The following is a 25,430-nucleotide window of genomic DNA, read 5'->3' as shown; positions in this document are numbered from 1 at the left end:
AATTATGGTTGGGAGGAGAATTTGAGTGTTATGAACGACATAATGGACAAACCCCTGTAGGACAGTTGCCCGACGAACACTGCTCGACCATTCAGAACATTTTAGACTCAAATTGCGAGGCAGGGAGTCTTGTGGCTCCAGTATTAAAAGGACAACAAACTAATCCTCAGCCCGGTACATGTGTCTACCATAAACAAACTCAACCAGTCGCAGACCAATATTGGCTGTGTGACGAAGACAAAAATTACCCCCAATCCTCCCCGAAGCCTGGTCAGGTGGATGCGCTAAAGTACAGCCGATTATGGAAATAGCTTCTTTCCCCGCCAACGCTTTGTTCAAGACACCACACCACAGGAAAATGAGGACGAAGAGACAAACCTGATTCAAAAGTCACCTTAGTTGGCATAGGACAAGCCAGGGGTATCCTAGACGAATTCAAGGCAGAAAATAAATACAGCAGGACTCAAATCAATCTTGGTGTGGATCACCCCAAATAAAAACGTCGACTGGATCAGTTACATATATTACAATCAACAAAGATTCATCAATTACACAGATGAAGCTCTCTCAGCGCTAGGCAGTCAGCTATCCGCAACCAGTGCCATGACCTGACAAAATAGACTAGCTTTAGACTGGCTGCTGGCTGAGAAAGGCGGAGTAGGCGCCCCTTAGACTTATGTTGTACCTTTATTCCGGACAACACCTCCCCAGAAGGAACATTCACTAAAGCCATGGACAAAATTAAGAACATCGTAAAGGAAGTAAAATACAATGCGGGGTATGAGAAAGACTGGTTCACCTGGGTAGGACTGAGCTTTACATGATGGGGCCCAGTTGAAGACAGCAGCAGCAGAGGGAATCTGCCTGCTGGCAGTGGGGATAATTTTCTGCTGCTGTATCACTGTACTGAGAAGCCTGGTGACCCACACCCTGACCAAGCAGATGATGATACAAGGAGCCGTCTCAGTCGGCAACTCCCCTGACTTGTATACTAGACTTATCCGGTATCCAATGCCGGACTCTGATAATGATAGCGATGACGACACACATAGATAATAGCCAATGACACCGGAACTTCACAAGCTAATGTAGACTGACTGACTCTCTATTAGGCTATGTATTAGAGAGAGATTATGCAGAGTTCGACCTGAACAACTGCAGCAATTGGCAATAGCCCATGCAGAAAATGGGGAAAAAGAAGCAGAGGCTGGAAAACCAAGTAGTTATGACCCGGAGTAATTCAATACGACTAATTCAACGTATGGACTTCCAACTCGTGGTTACAAAATTCACCTGGATGTGATCCAGTGACGTTGCCATTCATATGGATTATTTTCACCCCACAACACATATTCGTGACAGAGGGCAACTCCTTAAAATTCAGGAATAGTGTCTCATGAGACCAGACTGCTACAACCTGACTGGGATGAGAATTTCATGGTTTTGCCAAGTCACCAGTCAAGTGAGGTGGTGACCTTTCATGTTGGAGTAGTCAACCCTACCTGCAGTAATACTCCTAAGGATCCAGAGATTAGAAAAGACTGATTTCCCAGTTCTCAACGGACAATTGAGGAAAACTACGGTGGGTGAATGCCGAACGCTGCCCCCACTCTACAGTGAGGAAATTTACATTTCCCCACTGTCGAGCCTACAGCTGCTTTGGAACCGAATGAGTATGGAAGCAGTGTCCTACTCCAACAGTAGCATGCCAAGCTATAACGAAGTGACGTGCAGTTAGACATCCTGTGTCACCAACGAGGAATCTGCATTGGAACACTGGCGGTGACTAAAATCAAGTATTTGTTGACTAATTACTCTTACAGGAAACCTCATATCGGTAAAAATATGGCCTCTGTACATCCCATAGAAGACATGTATCAAAAGAGTTCCAGTTTGTATTTAAGATGACAAGACGACCGTGCTGTCCCGGGGAACCAGGTGCTTTGTTTTGGACATTTGTTTGAATAAGGTATGGGAACCCTGTTTCAGAGTCAGGTGGTTTTAATATTTAAGGCATTGAGTCTGTCCTTTTTTAGGTATAGTAGCCCTGTGTCGGAGTCTGCTTTAAACATCTTTTTTCATATTGTTGTTGTCTGCTTGGTGGGGGGGGGGGTAGGCTTCGGCCAGGAATTATTTCTGGCCAGTTTGGTGTTGGGGGTATGTGGTGTGGTGTGGTGTGGGGATGGGATGGTTTGAGCAGCCTTCTCTCTACAATAAACTGGTGACTACAACCCATCACCTTCTGTGTCTCTGCCACAACATGTTTTATAAGAGTGGAATTATTTAGAAATTGAAAAGGGCGGACAACACAACAAAATGTACAGCCAGTCAATAATATAAGTCGCTGTATATCCACCTGTCATTTAATATATTGTAATTTAATACATAAATGTGTGTACAGCGAGGAATGTTAATAGTTGACCTACCCATATTTAATTTCTGCTGTAGCCTTTGTCAATCCCTTTCATGTAACTCTCTTCACGATGAATAGCCAAAGTTTACATCACTTCTTTAGACCATGTACAACCTGTTGAGCGAAACCAAAACTGTTATGCATCTTGACGTGGTTGCTCACAGGTTGAACAAGACCATCCAAAGAGAGGTTGAGGCACTCACAGGTGTTTTCTGAGTCCTTGATCATTGAGTTCTAGATTTCCCTCTTCGAGTCTATTTCCTTGTGCTGTAGAAATTGTTTCTTGTAGAAACTTCTTCTGTTGTAACAACAACGGGGATATCGTTAGTCTCCTCCAGTGGTTCTCAAACATTTTCTGTTTCATCGTCATAATCGGGTTCACATCACTGTCGTTCTCAGCATCACTGTCGGAGAACTGACTTCATCGCGGAAAATGAAGTCCAGTACGCACTGCTTACACTGACTAGGATCTATCGCACTGGTCAGATTAAGGTCTGCAATATTATTAAGAGCTTCCGCCACCCACTTCTCTTGGTCATTACAACACAGAAATGAAAGTTTCACAGACAAGTGAAACTGAAGGCTTCTCATCCTGTGTTTTAACCATCTGTTTACGGAAGTGACGCCAGCTTTTCTTCTCTGTGGCTTACGACACCTAAACAATAATGTATCCAGGTGTGTGTAAAACTAGTAAGATTTAAAGCTTGAACTATCAAAACGGTTTAACATTGTGACTTCACATCACATGGAATATGGGGAAATGATCTTCACCTGGATTGTTGCTTTAAAATAAACGATCAATCAGTGTTTGCGCTGTTCAGCGTCTCGGTAAGTGAACTGTGTTTCCCCATGTAATCTAATGGGAATATTTAACTAAACGGTTCAACATTTATCTACTATTTATAAATCAAACACGGTTTTGAAAATAAGTTGAGAGATAAAAACACACAAAGGAACATGAATCTGGAAAAATCAAATTTTCCTTCTCAAAAGGTTTTTTCAACTTATTTAGCGGCTCATGGCAATTTTATAAAATGTAACACAGGAAAGCAAAGAAGCCCCTGCAGACTCCCTTCGGGATATATATACTCATTTGCTTTGCAATTAATGTTTGGGGCTTGGTAGCCCCGAAAGGGGGGCAATTATGTGGTGGAAATGTTACAGAATGTGCTTTGCGCAACACACTGGCTATTGAAATAGTGGTTTGAGCATAGCTTTCTTGCTCAATGCCACTCCAAAGAGATAAGGCTGTCTGGTAGACAGTGCTATTTAATCGGATTAATTGTTGGAATATTCTGATAAGGACACACTATGACTAGACACTATAAAAGGGTATGTACCTCTGTATTTAGCCAGTCTTGCCTCTGCAGGGACAAACACAGATATTTTTCTCATAAATTATCCTAAATTAAAGGATCTCTTCTCCAAGGTGATTTCTTCTTGCACAATGGCACCAGAGCAGATTCGCCCACAAATTGAGCCTCTGGCCATATAATCTGGGCAGGAAGGCTCACGCCCGTGTTCATGTGTTTGTCCCTGCCTCACCGAGGCTTCAGGCTCTTGTTTTTGTTTCGGGCCATATTTCTGAGTGGAGAGGGGGCCTCGATAAACACACTGGGAAAACACACTGGAGGGAGGGAGGGGAAATAAAGGCTGTGTATTTTGAGCACATTTACTGCACAACTTTCGCTGGCACAGGAATTGGTGCAGCGGAATGTCTTTCTCGTGTTAAAATTAAAGGTCTTGCAGACGGTCCAGCAGCATAAATCCCTTCTCCGTGGTGGCTCAGGTTCTCTGCACATTTGTGCCCCTCACCGCCGAAGCCTGATACTGGTGGGGATGGCGGAAAGGAATCCTGTTCCAGCCCCTTATCCCATCAGTGGGGTGTAGGCTGGGATGTTTCCTGGGCCGGAGCTGGTGCGCTCTGGGCCCACGATGATCTTTGGGGCCTTCTGGATCCCAAATGTTCCTGTGATGAGCCGGGGTTCTGCCGGGGGTTGCAGTGTGGGGACCGGGTCCATCGGGGCATGAAGCTCCTCAATGCCACTAACCCATTCTGCTGCCGCTCAAACTTGTGGATCATGGAGTTCACAATGGGCCTGCACAGGCCCGATACCTTCACCGGAGCGTCCACGGGCCAGATTTTCTCATTCTCTGAGATCTGAGATAGGTTCAGCAAAAGATGGCACTGTGTCACCACTGAAAACCCCATCATACATGCTGCACCCTTGGCCATCCTAATGCAGAAGTCGGTTGCTTTGTGCAGTTCCAAATAGGTCTCGGGGGTGGCCTTCCCCTCCAGGTCCTGTAGGAGCCTGGTCTGGAAGGCTTGCAGCAGGCAAATGTTGTCCAGAAGTGCTGCAGCCTGCCCCACGGCCTTGTATGACTTGTACGCACGCCTTGGACGGCAATTGAGTGAGGGAGGGGCACAGGTGGGCAGCTACGGATTCCTCCCGGGGGGCGGGGCATCATCAGCTATCCCAACTCCTGCTCAGTGTCCAGTGTCGACCACTGGCTGAATGCCTGGATAAGGGAGAGTGTCTTCTGGGGAGTGCTCCAAGACGACCTTACCTCCTGGGGACGCGAGTGGGGAGGCCGATTCTCAGCCACCGTAAAATATGCCCCGGACATCATGTGTTGTGGTTAATTATTAACGCCCACATGAAAATTAATGGATTGCATATTATACTAAACCACCAATATCCAAGGTAGACGTATCTTAAAAAACCTTTTAAAAATGTATGCTATAAAAACCAAAAAAAGGGAAGTATAGGTACTCCTCACTTAACGACCGAGTTCCATTCCTAAGCAAGGACCTGCATTATTTCATGGTAAGGGAGCGTGGCGATTGCGAAAGCTAGTGTAGTGAATAATGACACACTGCGGGAATGAGATTGAGAACGGTGATACTCAATGAGATGCTTGACACTGAGACACTGTGGTATTGTACACAGCATACAATACTGACTGGTTGGAGAGCTGGTCATAAGTCCATATGGTCGTTAAACAGGTAGGTCGTTAAGTGAGGAGTACCTGTAATGAAATAACAGAAATAACTTAAGTCTTCTACAAAAACAGGCCCAAAAAGAGAAAATCCAAAAACAGTTGAGACAAAGAAAACAGGCCAAGGTCATATACCCATATATGGCGCAGAAGATCTAGGGACCATGGAAAAAAACATCTTCCATGAAAAGAGAGGATGCATGGTAACAGGGCTGTGATTGGTTCCCGTTGCTGAAAAGGGGCAGAACATGTAATTGGAGAAGAGTACATCTAGGGTATATAAGAAAATCCAAAAGATCGGTTAGTTAGTTGGACTTCGGAGTCCCTCTCACTGTTTGTTGCAGTACTTGATGCTCAGATGCACAATAAACTTTTCTGCATCAGTCTCTGTTTGGTTGCAGCATTTTTTCTTCCAAGTTTTTGAGGCCAGAGCAGATAGAAATATTGTCCAGAGATCAAGACTTTTTACTGGCTGAGGTCTGGACCCTTTTGGTCAGGACACATGGAGGGAACAGCGGGTTTGAGGTCTTCCCAAGGGATTCCCAGCTTCACCACAGCTCCCTCCAGGATGTGCAGCAGCTCCTGGTAAAAAGGCCCCTGGGCGGGTTTGTGAGCAGCACCATGTGCCTCCTCAACTTGCTCTTCTCCTTCCCCCTCCTCCTCCACCTCGGAGCTCCACACTGCGGGGAAGTCCCGCAACTCCTGGTGCATAGCCAACCCCTCCTGATGGCACGGATGCTGAGGGAGATCCAGAGAGGCGTGCGAGCGTGACCTTGAAACAAGACCAGAGGATGGGAGAGGCAATTCCTCCTCTTCTCGGTCCACCAAGATGCTCGTAGGCCTTTCGGCAGTACGGGGGGCGACAGGGGAGGCAACCAAAGATGTCGGCCTGATGGCGGATTGCTTCCAGCGGCAGACTTGAGCAGTCAACAAAGATGAACGGGTCCGACAGCGGCACCTCTGCGCATGTATGGCCGAGACAGTGGACACACAACAGGTGGGTATCCCTGCGGGTCATGTGCACGCGGAGCATATGATGGGTGATGGACCTGTCAGGGCCAAGTTGAGACTTGGTTGGTGTGGTAAATGGGATGGCTTGAGCAGCCACACCTGATGCTCGTGGGTTGGGCTAACGAGCATTCATTTGAATCCATTTGCACTTTCCCTTTGTCCAGTGCACCGGCGAGCTGTAAACAGATCCTCATGTCTTGTGTTAAAGCCATTATCACCATTGGAATCTCCGGCAAAATATATTGGAGGGTAGGGTGGGCAAGTGGGGGGTGGTGTGGGGGGCAGCTGGGTGGTTCCTCCCTCTCTAAGAAAGGGGTGCTTGAGAGTTGCCATTTGGTGGTGTGCATGAATCATTATCACAATGTGTCTTGTCAGTTCACCGTCTCCCGGAACAGGCATTAGCAGCGGAAATGTGATTAGAGTGAGAAAAAAAAAAGAAAAAAGGATAAGGAACGAAAAAAGAAAAATGGCTTGCAGTTGAAGGGGGGCGTATCGACAAGCTTTGGCAAGATGTGTACACGAGCTTGCAGCAGACCATGGATTAATCTGACCTTTTGTTGTTTGTCAAGACTGGAGGGCACTCTCACTGCGTGTTATGTCCGATCAGAAAATGTGATAGGAAAATTTTAGATGTTGTCCTTAAAAGACTGCCCTTTGGCTTTGTGATATATATATTTTTTAATTCCAACCCGATGTTAGTTTGATATGTCTGTGTCTATTAAGGACAGTACACAACCTTAACCCTAAACAAAAATAACTGTTGTTTTCAATATTAATGCAGTGACGTTACTAAGTAACGTTATGGCAACTTAAGGATGTGCATGACATGTCAAGAGGTTTTCTAGTTAGTTTTTGTTAAAAGTGCGTCAAAAAAAAAAAAAAAAAAAGTCATGTTGCATTTTTCCAACACCATGACCACCTACCGTCATGGGCCTACTAACGCACAAACTGTGAAATTAAGACAACCGCGTCAGTTCTTTGTGAGCTGCCTAGTTCAGTAAACGTGTGAATCAACAAGCCGTTCAGATTTGCTCATTAGATTAGCTCTGCTGTTGGCTGCACAGACTGCACAGACAACACAAATCACTAATCAGCCCTCAGCCTCAGAGGAAAGAAAAACAGAGTGGATAAACCGTGACAAAACTGCTTACGAGGGAAATGTAAGTATTAAAAAATAATTCTGCTGTCTTTCTTTTGTCGTTTAGCACTTGCTAACGCTAATAACTGGGGTTATATATATTAAATGTCATTTTCTAGAAAGTTACTGGCATTACTTGCTGCAGGATCCACAATGATGTTTACAGTATTAGTTGGTATTTTGAATGCCTGTAAGATGAACAACCTTATCAATACTCTTAAATAACGGGAGAATAAAATGAGAGAATGGGTGGTGATGGAGTGTTTCTTGATGCTGATTTTATAGAGATTCACAAGAAGTTCACTGACTTGCCATGAATCACAGACGCCATTTCCCATCTGCCCTCCGTCCAGAATATAGCTGGAGTGGGGCATGGGGAGCAGCATCTTATTTGCATTTAAAGCCACGGACACAGAAACAGCCCATCGAGAAAAGTACTGAAGGAGTATAGAGGCATTCTAGAATGACTAGAATGCATAATCTGAGTTTCCGAATTTTCAGCAAAAAAAGCTTCAAATGCATATTGAACAAAAAACATGTCACACAAAAAAACTTCCAAGACATCTGTGGGACCTCAGAGACCTATATTAACTTGTTGAAAAGGAGTATAATATGTAACTTTTTAAACACTTAAAAACAGCTAAGTGTACTTACACCGATCAGCCACAACATTAAAACCACCTGCCTTACATTGTGTAAGTCAACCTCAAGCTGCCAAAACAGCTCTGACCCGTCGAGGCATGAACTCCACAGGTCCTCTGAAGATATCCTGTGGTATCACAGGACACCTTCAGAGGTGTCCTGTGATACCGTGTTAGTCCAAATGCAACTGGTTGATCTCCAATCAAATGTGGCCCTGAAAGAGCCTGGCTCTTGGCTCGGCACTAACCATAACCTTATCAGGTCCTGAAAGAGCCTGGCTCTTTCAGGGCCCTGCCACTTTCTGGCTCCAAATAGTCTCAGAGACAGCTTTCCCATGTCTGAGGAAAGTAGCCCTGTACAAATTGACCATGTCCAGCTCCACATACAGCTGTGAGGCAGCTTCCTTGGCAATAAACATTATTAAAACCAAATATTGTTCAAGGCTCACCAATGAGCACCTACACATGTGCATGAGAATGGTCCTGACACCATTCCAGCCCAGATTTAAAATCCTGGCAGGACAAGCTAAAGCTCACTTTTCTCAGTGAACAAGAGAAAGTGGCGGAGTGTGATACGGAATATGAGGGAAAGAAAGAGAAAAGTGTTAAAGCTGTTCGATTGTTAGGATTGCTTATTTTACAATTTTAGATAAGTTAGTAAGTTGGTTAGATTAGTTAAGATGTGAAATGAAGTTAACAAAAAAAGGGAAAGGTAAACTCAAACTGCACTTTTTTTTTTTTAATTACGCACTGGATTTTAAGATGCACATCTTTGAAAAGCTGTTAAGTATTTTATTTGTATTTATTATTTTTATTTAAATGCAGCCCTTATTATATCTGAAATAAGAAGAATATTTATTTATTATTAGAGTACTTATTTTTATAATCCCTCCAGTTGAAAGTGAAAACTTAAAATAAATGTTGCTGAAATATTATTCAATTCTACTTTACTGGATTTGACAGTCAGTTTTGGACTTCATACAGACGCTGACAAAACTACCAGGCTACTTCAATATGTCATTGAATCATAAAGCAAGTTAGACATTATGATGGTCAGGACCTTTGCCGAGTTGTACAGCTACTGGCTCCCTTCCAAGTTCCAAGTTCCAAGTTCCTAGTGCTTGTTTCTAGTTCATAGTTTATGTCTCGTTGTCTCGTCTTCCCCTTACCTGCTTGTCTCTACTCGTCGACCCAGTCTGTCTCTCCAAATCCAGCCAGCCCGGTTTACCTGCCTGTCTCCGCTCGTCGACCAAGGCTGCCCGTCCTTCTCCATCCAGCCTGGTTCCCCGTCTCTCCACCCGGATCCTGGACCCCTTCACCTGGTCATCATCGTCCCTGCCCAGCCCTGCTCCATCCCTACCCGACCGGGTCCCCCTGGCCAGCTCCACCGTCCAGGCTAATAAACATCCTTTGCCTGCCTTCCGTCTCCCTGTGTCGTGCGTTTGGGTCTCTCCTAGCTCTGGTCGTGACATAACTTTGCCTTCCATTTTTTTTCGGCACTAACCATAACCTTATCGGGTCTTGATATGTAAGAAAAACACTAGTTTCTCAATAAGTAATTTTGAGACCAGTCACATTAGATCATTATAAATTGTTATTTTTTTGTAGTGGAATAAATATAAACAAAATATTTCATATAAATTCATAGATAAAAGAAATGCTGAGGAGCCGTTGGAGCAGGCTCGTTTCAGTGAGCCGGATGACGCGGCTACGCAGCAAGCTGCGATGCACTGTGTGTTCTCAGACCTTTCATTAACTTTTTCAGTAATTTGTGCTACAGTAGCTCTTCTGTGGGACCAGACTACACAGGCTAGCCTTCGCTCCCCATGCGCATCAATGAGCCTTGGCGCCCATGACCCTGTCACCGGTTCACTGGTTGTCCTTCCTTGGGCCACTTTTGGTAGGTACAAACCATTGTATACTGGGAACACCCCACAAGACCTCCCGTTTTGGAGATGCACTGACCCGGTCGTCTAGCCATCACAATTTGGCCCTTGTCAAAGTCGCTCAGATCCTTACGCTTGCCCATTTTTTCTGCATCCAAAACCTTAACTTCAAGAACTGACTGTTCACTTGCTGCCTAATATATCCCATCCATTGACAGGGGCTTTTGTAACAAAACTATCAATGTTAATCACTTACATGGTTTAATGTTGTGGCTGATCGGTGTACGCTGAAACATTTTTATGCTGATGTACTGAAGAAGTATACTATGTATATACTTAGATTTTACATTGGAGATTATGTAGGAAATGTGAAAATATGAAATTTCGAAATGTCTAGAAAATATGAAATACCCTGTGCATCATGCTGCGTTTTTCTATCAACATGTCATTGGGTCATTTGTTTCAATATCGACTCACCAAATGACGCAAATCATTTGCACCAAAAACGGTTGTCGGTTGACTCAAATAATATATTCTGTAGCCAACACAACCTCTCCACAATGAACCTTGCACAGAATGTTAAGGCCTAGACACTGGGGGCAAACAAAATGCAAAAAACACAATATGTTTTATATACAGTATGTATGGAATGGTACCCTTGCTTGGTAATGTGAAGTTGCTTTCAAAAAACAAATGAAAAAAATTGATACTTTTCAATCCATCGAAATAGAAGGGTAAACATGAGCTGCCTTTATAAGAAAGTAGGCCAACAAATGTTTCTAGTTTTGCAGCCTTTCTAGCAACCAGATCGTGATCTGATTGGCTATCTTGGAGAGAAAATAACTCTTTGAGGTTGAGGTCGCATATCAGCCAACTCGAAACAACCGTGGGAAACACTGGAGTCAGCATGTACTCATATCCCTGTAGATTGCTTTCTGCAACATACTGCAAAGTACTTAGAGAAGACTGCTCTGAGGGAAGAAAGGGGGCACAATTTAATATTAACAATATATTCACATGTGTTTTGCAAAATCAGTTCCGGACACTAGCACAATAGAGTACTTTACAATCATAATTGTTACTTAAAAAAGCAACAAGAAGTTACTTTATGTTAATATACAGTATGTATATGAGTGTGCATGAGCATGGTGATTTAGGATTTGCTGGTATGATTGTTGATTAATGTGTAGAAAAATATCATGAACGCCAATGTTTTTGCTGCAATTAAAATGAAAAAATATATCAGAACAAATTAAGTCATTTAAAATGACACTCTAGTTTAAGCACTGTTACTTCAATTCAGCTTAAAGGAGCTCTCCAAAAAACAATTTGAATGAGAGAAAGAATGCATTGAGTGGGGCAGTGACTCAGGTACTAGCTGCTCTGAGTCAAATCTGTCAGTCAGTCACTGGGCAGGCCTGTATGATATTGGTGGCGGTAATTGGGGATGGAGGCAAGTCACTGGGTATGTCTGTGCAGTGCCAGTGGTAGTAGTTAAGGATTATCACTGTGCATGTATATATGGAAGAGTATTGGGCTGAGGGTGCCGGCATGGGCATGGAGAGAGGTGGTTCTGGGATGCCAGGGCTCACCACTGTGCTTTCAGGTGTGGTGTTAGTTCAACGAAACATCAGTGAAACAGGATGTCCACCTGATAACATCAGGAAAATACTCACCCTGACAAACATTGTTGCAGCTTGGTAACCAGCTAAGCCATTTGGAGTCAGGTTTATGGAGATTTATGGCAACACTGCCTGAGGTACTATCCTTAAGGGTAGGGACGAGTGAGCAAAGTTGTTTGATGAGACTGGGCCTATGTGGGTAGCCCCTTAATTATCAGTAAAAGGGGTTTAACATCAGATCATGGGTATTATTGTATGTACTGTTGTATCTGAATGATAGAAGTAATTGCAACATAGGGCAACAAAATATAGATTTTAGTTCAGAGCTTTAACAAGTGGTTTCAAGTTATGTCTGTGTAAAAGCAGGAGCTAACGGACACTGTATTGAGTAGTTGTGGCACAAGAGATATAGCGTCATCCCAATCAGTTGTTTTGAGACTAGAGTGCCATTTTAGATGTATTATTATTATTATTGGTTCCTCTTAACTCTGTGACTCACTCAATTGAATCACTTGAAATAAATAGCAAAAACAAAAACCCACATTTTCAGGGATCCATTGTTATTTGTCCAAGTTCTGACCTGGGGGAAGAGAGGTGCGACCAAACTAAAATAAACCGTATTATTAAATGGAGCAAGAAGAGAATGGCAAAATGTAGCTAAGAAAAATACATTAGTATCTGATAAAGTAATACATTACTTGCTTTGAGCTAGCCAAAATGTTTTGTTTCCAATATTTATTTACAAAGGTACAATTTCTACAAACATCAACGAGCAGGTGCATGAACTCTGCTAAGATGCACTGACAAATACATCTTGATGGGCTCAGGATTAGCAGGAACCATAAGAGATCGTAGCAAACAATATTGACATCTGAAAACAGTTGGAATGAAACGCCTTACCTGGTTAATTTGTTAGATGAACAGTTAATTGCAGGATTTAATTACATGTGTTGATTATCAAGCAGTGCCTGTGATGACTTCAAAGATGGTCATTATTGTTGTTTAATGGCAGATGTCTGCCTGTAGTTAGCATTTTTGTCGTGGTAAGAATCAATCAACAAGTCAATATTGTTTCACAAAACATGAAAAAAAGCATTAAAAAAACAGATGGCCTGATGAAGTTCTCTCATACATTACACAATATCCCACATTACTTGTGCAATATAAAATAAACAATTTATGGTGACTGGGCTGTCAAATACACTCAATGGTGCTATCCGTATTATTATTAGTAATAGTAGTAGTAGTAGAAGTAGTATTTCAGGAAACCAATTAACTATATCATCAGTTCAATACATTATGGGAAGATATTGCAAATAGCATATCAGAAATTTGACAACATAAATTCTTGACTAATTGTGCTGAGTTCTCTGACTGCCTATTTGGGTCAACAGTTTTTAGATTTAGCTAACTACAACGGCATAATAAATGCATGCTAGCCTGGGGCTTGCACCTGGTGTGCTGCGACCTGGTGGGGCCGCCGAGAGCGCCGCCGGGTGCCTTCCGGGGCCTCTGGGGGGCCGCTTGCTGCTTTCCGCTGCTTGAAGGCGCCACGCCATAGCACCGACCTTATACACCAGAACCAATTGGGATAAGTCCTGTACACTCACTAGTGGACACTTCTCTCACACGCACGCACGCACGCACGCGGTCTCATCATGGGCACGTGCACACAACCGGCACTTGCATTGAACGCACTCCAGCACGCATCCTGGTTGCATTCCTCTCCTTTTCTTCCTCCCCCTTACTGCCATAACTATGACAGGAAGAGGCGACATGCCCAATTGCTGTTCCAGTTTTCCTGGACCTAATTAACTCAGTTTTTTTCAATACATGTTGTCCGATGTTAATGTTTTTCCATGTACATGTTGTTTGGTTCTATGTTTATTTTTCTCACCCGTGGTGATCCCCCCTCGGAGTAGTGATTAGTTGTTTATAGACCCAAACATGGTAAAATAGTTCACCAAACAGGGGGATTGGTTGCGGCTCTGTACAACAAAAAACTCTGCTCTTGTCATCCTACAGGTCATCCACAGGACAGAGTTATTGCAGAGGTTCTTGATGATTTAAGAATTAATAAAGAGTTGCATTGCAGGATGTGAACTTGAATTCCACTTGCAGACCAACTCTGTCCTAGATGCAATAGCACACAAATGATCCGTGTTGTATGCCCAGCATGCTGACAGCATAGGTTTAAAAAAATAAAAATAAAAAGATTTTAAAAATAAAAATAAATACATGCTATCAGGGGAGACGTAAGAAAAATAATATTATATTTTAGAATTCATAAAGAATTACGAATAGTATAATTTCTTTTTTTGACTGCATTAAGTTCTACATCTTGTCTTGGGACAATGTGAGACCGATCCCTTTGAAAACAACTCGTTTGGAAGAACGAAATATTCAGGAAACTTGAAACAAGAATCAACATACATGAAAACTATCCCAAAATCAATCTACATGCTTTATCAAACCCACACCAGAAAGAAATCTATCAATATTGTCCATCATTTACACACACCCTCAATACTCTCATCAAACTGGGGGTGGAAATATGAAAACATATGTATCAGAAAGTCGATACCAGACCAAATTCATTGAGAAATTTGTCAAAAATCAACACAGCTTGGAAGTTTGAAAGCACTTTGAATGCAGCAAAAACAATGGGGGAAATGTTGCCAAATCAATTGCCCAATGCAAAACATGCAACGGAGTATGGACTGGGATGTTTTCCATTAATAGCCAATGTGTCTGGAAGGATAACAGTATGTCAGACAAATAAGAAAAAAACATATATAATTTGAATTCTTCCACGACAGGCATGCACACCTAATAATATGTAACAACACACTAATATATCTTATATTTGGGATTGAATCAGGCTGTGAAGCATTAAAAGGTGCTCACTCATTTCTATTAAAGTGAATTATTGGACCCTACTGCACAGGTTCTGAGGAAGCTCACAATATAGTCAGATCATTTTTTATATTTTATAAGTAAAACAGACAATTTGGCAAACCGGGCAATATATCAGGTTCTTGCATTTTTTTTGGCACATCCGCAAAATCAGCTTTTTTGGCTTCATCCATACGGTTATTCAAAACATGTTAAGAAATACACAAAGACAGTTTTCGAAAAGAAGATTTAACAAACGAAAAATGTAAACTTACATTTATTTTATGGCTTAATCTTTTACCCTACTGGACTACTTTTAAGAGTGAGAAGCTGCAGCAGAGCGATAAGGTTACCAGTTGTAAAGTGTTGTGCTATAAATGATGGGAGCCAGCGATTTAATAAGGCTTGAGTTAAAAAACAAACTTATCTTTTCACATCTGTAACTGTAACCTGCATGCGTAACGATCCTGTCGGGCATATTAATGGGGAGCAAGGAAGACACATGAAATACACATTTGATAATAGACAATTTGTGCTTGCCATTGCCTTATAGCCAACAGATGTGGGTGGCAGGAAAAGGAGGAAAAAAAACGTATTTGGGCTGATAACGGAGTTCAGATAACTAAGGTTTGGATAAACAGGCTTCAACTGCAATGTGCTAAAAGATGTCATCCATTGATAAATGTTTTTTATTTTAATTATCACCCTTATTAAATAGCTTCCACTTGTAGTGATCATTGACAATCCTTTTTGTGAGGGTGATCATTTGTACGTTATCATACATGTAAAGCTGAGGTACAACAAGAGCAAACACCTATTAAACAGAATACACCAACTCTAAGGTATTCTTGAATCTTAACTGATGTAATCATAGAGAAAGCCCCCAAATTAGGGAGGGGGAGAGGGAGGACGCAGGCAGGATTGTAGGGAAAAAAGATGCACATCTCACAAACTTTCTCATAGACATGGGCTTGCAGGAATCCCTGGTGGTCTGGTTTGCGCTCCTGGGAACAAGGGGCTTAGTGATAGACATATGGGAAGGCTATGGATCCAGCTGCGCTTTCTATCAGCTAAAGCCTCACTTCAAAGCCCTCTCATTCTGTCTCTGTCTCTCTCTCTCCCTGTCTCTCTTTCCCTCCCTTTGGCGACTTCGGACTGCCCTCGTTGAAATGCACAGATCTGAATGAAAAACCCCAAGGAATCGGACTACAGATCAATCATTCTCGGCCGCGCCACAGAAGAATACCGATGATGTTCATTAAGACGGCAGCCATACTCTCCAAGGTCGCTTGGATCTACGTCTTTTACATTGAAGGAAAAAACTGCATTTTCGATTGGACTTTGGCTCGAAAGTTTGGAAAATAAAAAATAAATTACAATGCAACACATTCTTTGAAAAGGCCCCCCAGAGATATGTTTCTTCATACTGCGAGTAGGCATATGATCAAACTCCAAATAAGCCTTGGAAGCATTCCTCTGAGACTGATCAAACTACATGCCATCTGGACACCAAGGTCTCATTGTGAAACTGAAGATTAGAAAATGGAGGCAATGAGATGTGCCTGTGCTGCTTCGAGGGATATGCGGTAAACTGTGCACCATAAAGCCTTGATCCAGCTTGTAAAATATCGCTGTTTGTTTTTTGACATCCACCTGAAATGGGTTTTATAGTCTACCGTTACCGGGCTGGTGTTATAAAGCTGACAATCAGTAACAGCCCTGCATAAATGGTTGAGAACACATCAGCATAAATTAGCCTCCTTACCACCCTTGCGCCATCTTGTATGCTTTTATTTACCATCACTTAGCCTTCACGTGAATGATGGGGCCGTTTTAACTCAGCCTAAACTTGAATCGTGAATTTATCTGTTAATGTATTAAAGTGTAAATTAGTGACAAAGTAGAGGCCCATTTACAATTTTAATTTTGTTTTTGTTTGTCTGTTATAACTTATTTAATGTACATGAACTAGCCTGGTGATATTAATTTCAATTTCCATATATTCCATATCTCAATTTCCTTTCAAGGACAGAGAACAATAAGAAGGGAATTAACTGGTTGTCAGAAGAAAAAAAGATTCTATGAAAAATGTCTCTCTTATTATGAATGCAAATTAAAAACATATAATACATTTAATACATTTATACAGATATTGATCACTCCCAAACATATTCTGAGACCAAAAATAATAATCTCAACCCAGAATAACAACTGGTGGTCTGATCTTAACCCAGAGTAGGTATCACAGGCGTAGCAAAATCATTATAAAAGAGGGCAATCTAGCGATAAGGACAAAGCTCCGGCCACAGTGCCCTTTGATTAAGATAGGTATGTATTCAGTGCACCAAGAGCTGTGCTGCCCAATTTGCATTTAATGAGTAAACTCGTTCAGTACCTTCAAAGATTTTTCGTAGCTGCAGTTTGAGGTTTCCCTGTTAAAACACAGAATGTCGCTAATCCCGTCCATCGCAGCTAAAAGACTTCCCAATTTTGCAGTGCAGGGAAAAAATGTGAGAGATTTCTTTATTTTTTCTCTTTTTTATCGAAAACAGTGCTGGCCATCCATTTTTAGTGGTTTGTTCCTGCGCCTTCTTTCAGGATGGTCTTGCTGCTGGAGCACTCCCTGCCCCAAGGCCTTAGACAATGGTCCTGTGAGCATCCTACTGGATGGCTGCCCTAGCACATCCAATGCCAGACATAAATAATCTCTTCCAGGTGATAACTAAGCAATCCTGGAGCCAGTTTGAGCCAGACACACTCTATTCAGAGAGCCAGCCGCAAAATGAGGCTGACGTGCAATGTACTTAGTAACATTAGGAGAAGGTTTGACAAATAAATACTTTTTTTTCTAAAAAGGAGGCTAAGGAAGATTCAACAGAGCAAAATAAGGCACTGGGGGGGCAGTTCTTATTTAACTTTGGTTGTTTAAAAATATCAGTATAAAATGTTTTAAAATATCAAATCTGTGAAATGGGGTATGAAGCTAATATCTGCGAGTTCAATAGATCATGTGCAAGTAGAACAATTGTCCGGCACAGGAAAATAGGGAAATCTATTTTATGCCTTACCACTAACATTACCATTTGTTCTGTCCCTGCTCTCACAGTAACTGCTGTTCTTCATCTGACCCAGTGTGGTGATTTAGCACCCTAAAGGTGATGAAAGCGGGATGGTCTTGCTGCTGGTGGGGGGGGGGGGGGGGCAACAGAGAGTCATAGACATTGCGGTTTAGACATTGCGCAGCAGATGATGCCTGGAACTGAAAAGAGAGAAAAAAAACGTGACATTCTATTTATTTAATGGAACATTTTTCTAATATTTTAATAATCAATTATTAAGGAGTCTGGCACAACTTTTACATCCAACCCAGTCTCACGCTATTTTGTGCTCATAGTGACCAAAATGAATCTATTGAATCATGTCCGATTATCAACATTTTTCGTGCTACACAGAACAAAATTTTAACCAATTCATTTGAATGGGAACATTTTCTCAGACTTTAGAATGGAGGGGGGGGGGGCATGTGGAAGGAGGAAGGGCGCAGATACGTACAACTATACTAAAATTAACCTGACGAAAGTACGCCACCATGGGGAGGTCAATTCAAACTGAGGGTATGACCCCATATCCCTGTTTTTGCCCAACCTTGAATTTAATAGACCATTCAGAGAAAAAGCGAAACCAGTATTCTGCTTTAATTTTGTGCTATTCAGGACAACATTTGAATGCATTTAAAATTTTAATACATGCCTCATGTGCCATGCCCCCTCCACCTCCCCGCAGTGGCGTACTTTCTTCAGATTAGTTTTAGTGTATGTATCTGTTCCCATCCTCCCTGCGCCCCTCTCCAACCCCCCCAAAGTCAAAGAAAATCTCCCCATTCAAATTAATTGGTTTAAATTTTGCTATGTGTAGCACGGAAAAGTCGGAAAATCATGCTCCGGGACACGATTAAATGGATGAATTTTCTCGACTATGAACAAGAAAAAGCATGAGACCGGGTTGTTTACATCATAAGAAACGGCAGAGCAGCCAGTCTTAAGGGAAACTACATTTTGTCAATATCATTTGGAAGGGATTACTCAAAATCTTCAAATTGTCCCGCCAATTGACATTAATTTATTTGCTATAAAATTCATCCCTATCTTAGTTTACATCATAACATGAATTGAATTGTATGCTATAACTTTCTCAGGCAGGCTCAGGTGACATTAAGGCTCTTGTGGAATTTTCTATTATTTTTTAAATAATGGAAGACAAATTCATAAATTTGAATAAATGACCAATTTTACACTACCATGTTAATTTGTATTTTGTTTTTTCTTATCTTTGTAAATTTCTTTATTTTCATATTGGTTACAGAATGCTATCTTAAAACAACTTTGGTTCTGTTGAGAGGAGATCTGCAAACAGAATTTTGCAATTTCCACCGTCATCAAATTAGTGCGTAATGTGCTAATCTCAAGTCGCCGACACCTCCAAACACTCCATGCACCCTGAAGCCAGTGCACAGTGAGCAGTTACCCCCGATTGAGTACTTGGGGAGGATTATTCCTGCTAATTATGTGTGATAACACACAGACAAACAATAGTGTTGAAATTAATATGTATTGTTTGCACAGCTGTAACAAACAACACCAAGGGCAGATAAGAAATTTGAATGTCCCATATCATCTACTCCAAGGTTCCAATGTACGCAGGGTGTGCATCCAATGAAGCCAGCACAATATCAATTCCCCCATTGTGCTGCATGATACCCCAAGATCAATGCCATGCAAAGGGGTAAATGTGCCAATATCTAGATGTTCAAATCCTTATTCAACTCTGCATGATGCATGAAGTGTGAGAGAAATGAAGATTTAAGAAGTAGGGCAATTACTCTAAGCCTGGTGCTGTAGCCCTTATTTAGCTGAATGGTAAGCTTGCCTTGCTTGGTGGAGCACTAATTATTGAAGCTTATGGGGGGCTTACACTAATCTTGATTGAACTTCTGGGTGTGATGTGAGATCTTGGTATCAAACTTTTTCCCACTAACAAAAGATCAACTTGTAAAGCCGGCATTCACGGTTTGTGTATATAAACATCCTGACCCACAATTAACAACCTCACACTGGAAATATTTCAGACAACTCTGCTCTCGATGAGACTAATACATAATGTTGGGAAGCAAGGGGTGCGCTGGAGGTAGTTAAGCATTTTCTGAATCGCAAACTACTGTTTTGTGCATTATAATTTTTATTTTTTATTTTTTTTGCCCATGAGGTTAGCACCCCACTGTGATAGGCAGTATAACCTTGTTCTTCAAAAAAACACGTGAGAATGACAGTCTTTCAGGATAGTAAGATGTAAATGACATTAATTAATATACATGAAAAATCCAAAGAAATTGTTTACTGAAACTCTGCCAGAAACATAAATATGAAAAGTGGAATATCTTATGACTGTTTTGCGCAAGATACCATTGTCTTTCAATTGACAGGTTTGAAATGTTTAACAGAAAAAAATATTTGAACGATCAATAAAGTAATCCACTCAGAGAGATTCACATACACCCAAAGGTGCCATCAGTGACAAAACAAGTGTTTGTTCACAATCTCCTACAGTCACTGCTGACTCCCGCAGCATGTTTTCATCATCAGCATGTTGCCAAACCTTGCTCAATGCCAACATTTTGCCACCCATATGTGAAAGGGGCTTTCTTGTCACCAGACCCCAACATCCTAACTTTGTTCAAAATATTACTAGGGGAAGGGGTCTGGAAGGTTCCATTTATTATTCTATGATTTGTAAAATGATCTGATGCCCCAAGGTAAAAATGGAAAAGGTTCTTGAAAATATCATTCAAGACAAAATAGAGAAGCGTCTAAGGACATCAAGGGTTATTCAATTCAAAACCCTCAATTCACCTTTATTTCACTCTGTCACAAATATTAAACGGAGAAGAAGTCAAATCGAATGGCTCATTGAGGAAAATAAGCATGATATATCAGCGGGGTTCACAAATGCTGCCGATCAATGCCAGTCAGTCCACTGTTGCCTCAGTGGCTGCTGAGAATTCTCTCAAAACAGACAGCACTGGACATTGTTAAGGACCCCTGCAGAGTTGAGAAATTGATTAGCCTATACAGTTTATGTTTAGTCCAGTGTATGTGGCCTCTGTGTGTCTTGGTCAACTCAATTCAGCAGGAATTGAAGTACTGCATACTTATTGTCACAAGATAAATTTACCGTCCTGACAGTTGTTGAGCTATTCTGGCGAGGTACCTTAACCAGCATGTCCTTTTACAACCAAAGTGTTTTTACCAAATAAGTCGATTTTGTGGTTAAAGTCTATGGTATACTGTATAAGAGCCATGTTCTCCCTGTAAAGTCAGCTCTTGGTCATCATCGAGACCAAGCCTTGAACATTAATTAATGGGTGTCATCTCTGTCATTGTGGGACTAATAAAGGTACCTCTAGATTCTGATGCACACTGCTTAAATTATTTACTTTTGTGTGATGTCGATCTTGCACAAAACAAAATAAAAAATTCAGTCCAGAAATATCAATGGTATGGCGAGCCGTGAAACATATTCAGAATAGCATTAAACGCATTAAATAACAGGAAAGTGTCCTTACAATGATTCAGAATTTTAGGTAGGTATCAGAACAAGTCTTGAGAGGGAGTGGAAATTACTGTCAAATTCCAAGGAGAGGAAATGAAGGCAGTATATGTATGTGACAAATCTCTTGAAAACTATATTTTACAAAACAGGCAGTCGGTGTATAAATTTTTTTTCTAACAAAGTTGTTGGCCATCTCAGGGAAATAAAGTTAATGTCAAACTCTTGTGGAGCCCATTGGTCCTTGGAGCATTGACAAAACACAATCACATCTACAACAAAAATACAAACATGGCACCACGAGCAACCCACACTGCCTTGGAGTCAGGCAAACTTCCACAACTCTCAAATGAAATTGTTGGGAAAAGAAAGTCCATTCAAGCAGGCATCAAATATTTATTAGGGTAGAGCCATGATACTAGCCATGATGATCATTTTTCGAAAATAACACTGCATTAAGAGTTTAGGAGGCCACCACTGATCATACTGTTTAGGAGTGTTAACAGTTGATAAAGGACACTCGTGAGTGGGGTTTGCCTGTCAGGAGTCTGGAGTAAATCTCTCTCCCACGCACTCAGATACAGTGGGGCAAAAAAGTATTTAGTCAGCCACCAATTGTGCAAGTTCTCCCACTTAAAAAGATGAGAGAGGCCTGTAATTTTCATCATAGGTACACTTCGACTATGAGAGACAGAATGGGGGGAAAGAATCCAGGAAATTACATTGTAGGATTTTTAATTAATTAATTGGTAAATGCCTTGGTAAAATAAGTATTCGGTCACCTACAAACAGACCTGTAACTTTTTCTTTAAGAGACTCCTCTGTCCTCCACTCGTTACCTGTATTAATGGCACCTGTTTGAACTCGTTATCAGTCTAAAAGACACCTGTCCACAACCTCAAACAGTCACACTCCAAACTCCACTATGGCCAAGACCAACGAGCTGTCAAAGGTCACCAGAAACAAAATTGTAGACCTGCACCAGGCTGGGAAGACTGAATCTGCAATAGGTAAGCAGCTTGTTGTGAAGAAATCAACTGTGGGAGCAATGATTAGAAAATGGAAGACATACAAGACCACTGATAATCTCCCTCGATCTGGGGCTCCACGCAAGATCTCACCCCGTGGGGTCAAAATGATCACAAGAACGCTGAGCAAACATCCCAGAACCACACGGGGGGACCTAGTGAATGACCTGCAGAGAGCTGGGACCAAAGTAACAAAGGTTACCATCAGTAACACACTACGCCGCCAGGGACTCAAATCCTGCAGTGCCAGACGTGTCCCCCTGCTTAAGCCATGTCCAGGCCCGTCTGAAGTTTGCTAGAGAGCATTTGGATGATCCAGAAGAGGATTGGGAGAATGTCATATGGTCAGATGAAACCAAAATAGAACTTTTTGGTAAAAACTCAACTTGTGTTTGGAGGAGAAAAAAAGCTGAGTTGCATCCAAAGAACACCATACCTCCTGTGAAGCATGGGGGTGGAAACATCATGCTTTGGGGCTGTTTTTCTGCAAAGGGACCAGGACGACTGATCCGTGTAAAGGAAAGAATGAATGGGGCCATGTATCATGAGATTTTGAGTGAAAACCTCCTTCCATCAGCAAGGGCATTGAAGATGAAACGTGGCTGGGTCTTTCAGCATGACAATGATCCCAAACACACCGCCCAGGCAACGAAGGAGTGGCTTCGTAAGAAGCATTTCAAGGTCCTGGAGTGGCCTAGCCAGTCTCCAGATCTCAACCCCATAGAAAATCTTTGGAGGGAGTTGAAAGTCCGTGTTGCCCAGCGACAGCCCCAAAACATCACTGATCTCTAGAGGAGATCTGCATGGACGAATGGGCCAAAATACCAGCAACAGTGTGTGAAAACCTTGTGAAGACTTACAGAAAATGTTTGACCTCTGTCATTGCAAACAAAGGGTATATAACAAAGTATTGAGATGAACTTTTGTTATTGACCAAATACTTGTTTTCCACCATAATTTTCAAATAAATTCTTTAAAAATCAGACAATGTGATTTTCTGGATTTTCTCATAGTCGAAGTGTACCTATGATGAAAATAACAGGCCTCTCATCTTTTTAAGTGGGAGAACTTGCACAATTGGTGGCTGACGAAATACTTTTTTGCCCCACTGTATCTCTTTTCCATCCAAGCCGGTGTCTGACAAGAGGAATGAATTCTAATTGGAAACATGAAACTGGATTTTTATTTTAGCACCGGCTGGCAGTGAGGACAGTCACGGGAGATGGTCAGGATGAGAATATAAAAAAGGACGGTAAAAAAAGGGGCCATGAAAAAAAATACCTTCTGCACCAATGTTTTTCACTAGTCTGTTATGTTTTTAAACTGAGAAGCCTCCGTCTAGACGATTCAAGGATCAAGGCTCTGCAGACATGGCTGTTGACAGACCGCAAAAGTGCAACTGACTCACCCGTGTTTTCCTTAAAGTGGGTGTGGCGGGCCAAAGGGGACAATTATTTGCCTGCTAGCATATAAGTTGTCCTTTTGGCCCACGAGCCACCTTTTTTTTTTTTTTTCAAATGATAAATAAATACACGCCAACTGCCGCTGTTTTGCCTCCGCCTGCCTCCTCTTCCTCATTTCCTAGCCCTGGGCTGGAACACGTCTCCACAGTGGGTGACCGTAAACTGAAAAAGCGGTGAAGAGACAAAGAGAGAGAGAGAAAGTTTGCAGTCAAAATGTTCAAAAAACAAAGAACAGAAGAGGCCCACAAAGGCACAAAAGCAGACACTCGTATCGAGGCATCTGCTCACATCTGCATATGAAATTGCCAATTAATTTAGGCAGATTTTTTTTTTCCTTCCCTGAATGCTTTCTTTGATGGCACCGCTGCTGAATGTAAAACTTATTAAACTCTCAGGGTGTCAAATTAATAACTGAAAGCCTTTCATTTTGCGTGCCTTGGGGGCTTCATAAACGCGTGTCGCCGATGCAATAAAATTAACATTGTTTGCGAATAATGCATGCGTGCCGGCGAGCATGCGCACACACGTACACACACACATGTGAGCAAGAGCGACTCTTCAGGTTAAAATGCACATTCACTGTCAAGACCGTGTGTGTGGCTGTGGCTGTTGTGGCTGATGACGACACATCTGAAAGCCCACTACTCGGGGAGTTCCGACTTGGGTGAAACAAAATCAGAAGGCGGAGTTGCACCCACAGGGCAAGACGTCTGAGCAAATACAATAATTCAATTTACTCTTCAATTACATTTGCATTCCGGATGGCTAAGCTCTCTTCTTAAACTGTTGCACACGCGGATGCGGATTATCTGCGAATACAGTCAAATAAAAAAGACTCCCGTCACAAGGGTCTGTATTCCACCTGATGAACCAAATAAGAAGTGTGATATTGAACAACCCGCATCCACTGGGACCGTAAAACTGACACTCCAAATAAATCAAATGTTGACGAGCTGAAACTAAATGACACAGCTTCTAAAAGGATCTTTGAGAGGGGAAACATGTCACGCCTTGCGTCACCTCACATGATGTCAGTGAATGTAATTTCATGTGGAGGCTGTGAAGAATGGATGCATATTAGGTAAAACTTCTAAGTACATTAGAGTCAAAAGCACGGGTCATGTGTTGATGCAACACAAATGACAGGGGAGTAATAACTAATGCATAAACTTGTCATTATACTCGCCTTAGATACTAGCTACCCCTTCCCCTCCCCTGGTCCATTTTCTTTTCAATTCCTAGTCAACTCTTTCCTTGAATCATTTTAATAGTCTTGATTAAATTGTTAGTTTATTATCATTTTTACTATGTAAAGCATCTAAGTATTTAGAAAACTGCTATACAAATCTGAGGTGTTATATGTTATAAATGAATAAATATGGAAGTGCTGCACACTATATCCGAGATGGAAAGTTGATGTAGTCCATTTCAGCATTAATATCAATTGCATTACCACTTGGAATGAGTCACACTCATGTCCCATCACTGCTGGAGTATCACGATCACACGCAGGATCACGATAATTCCCTACCCTAGGCTGACTTATATTGTTTGTTTTTTGTTTGGATGCTGTTATTTGGGCAGTTGCCAATTGAAGCTCAGCCTAGTATTCTGGTAAAATATGCAACTCACTCCTAACAAAAGGCGTTGAAGGATTGATTGGACTATTGCTCCCCCAGGTCGGTGTCTCTGTGCTCCAGACAGATGGACTTAAAATGGACAAGGTA

General features: G+C 41.8%; 1 protein-coding gene across 4 annotated transcripts in view; it reads right to left on the bottom strand.

The window, feature by feature from the left end:
- fhit (fragile histidine triad diadenosine triphosphatase) overlaps nt 1-25,430 on the bottom strand; it is a 456,691-nt gene that overhangs the window by 334,945 nt on the left and 96,316 nt on the right. The window contains exon 1 of one of the 4 annotated variants that reach the window (XM_080000301.1): nt 23,649-23,680. The exons of the other annotated variants lie outside the window; for them this stretch is intronic. The gene's annotated coding sequence lies outside the window, so the exon portion shown is untranslated. Of the gene's footprint in view, nt 1-23,648; nt 23,681-25,430 lie in introns of those variants that run through there. 4 annotated transcript variants of the gene reach the window in all.

The sequence above is a fragment of the Zeus faber genome, assembly GCF_960531495.2.
Source record: "Zeus faber genome assembly, chromosome: 5".
Lineage (NCBI taxonomy): Eukaryota > Metazoa > Chordata > Actinopteri > Zeiformes > Zeidae > Zeus > Zeus faber.
Note: the sequence above shows the minus strand (reverse complement) of the source record. Positions and strands in the feature narration are given on the sequence as shown.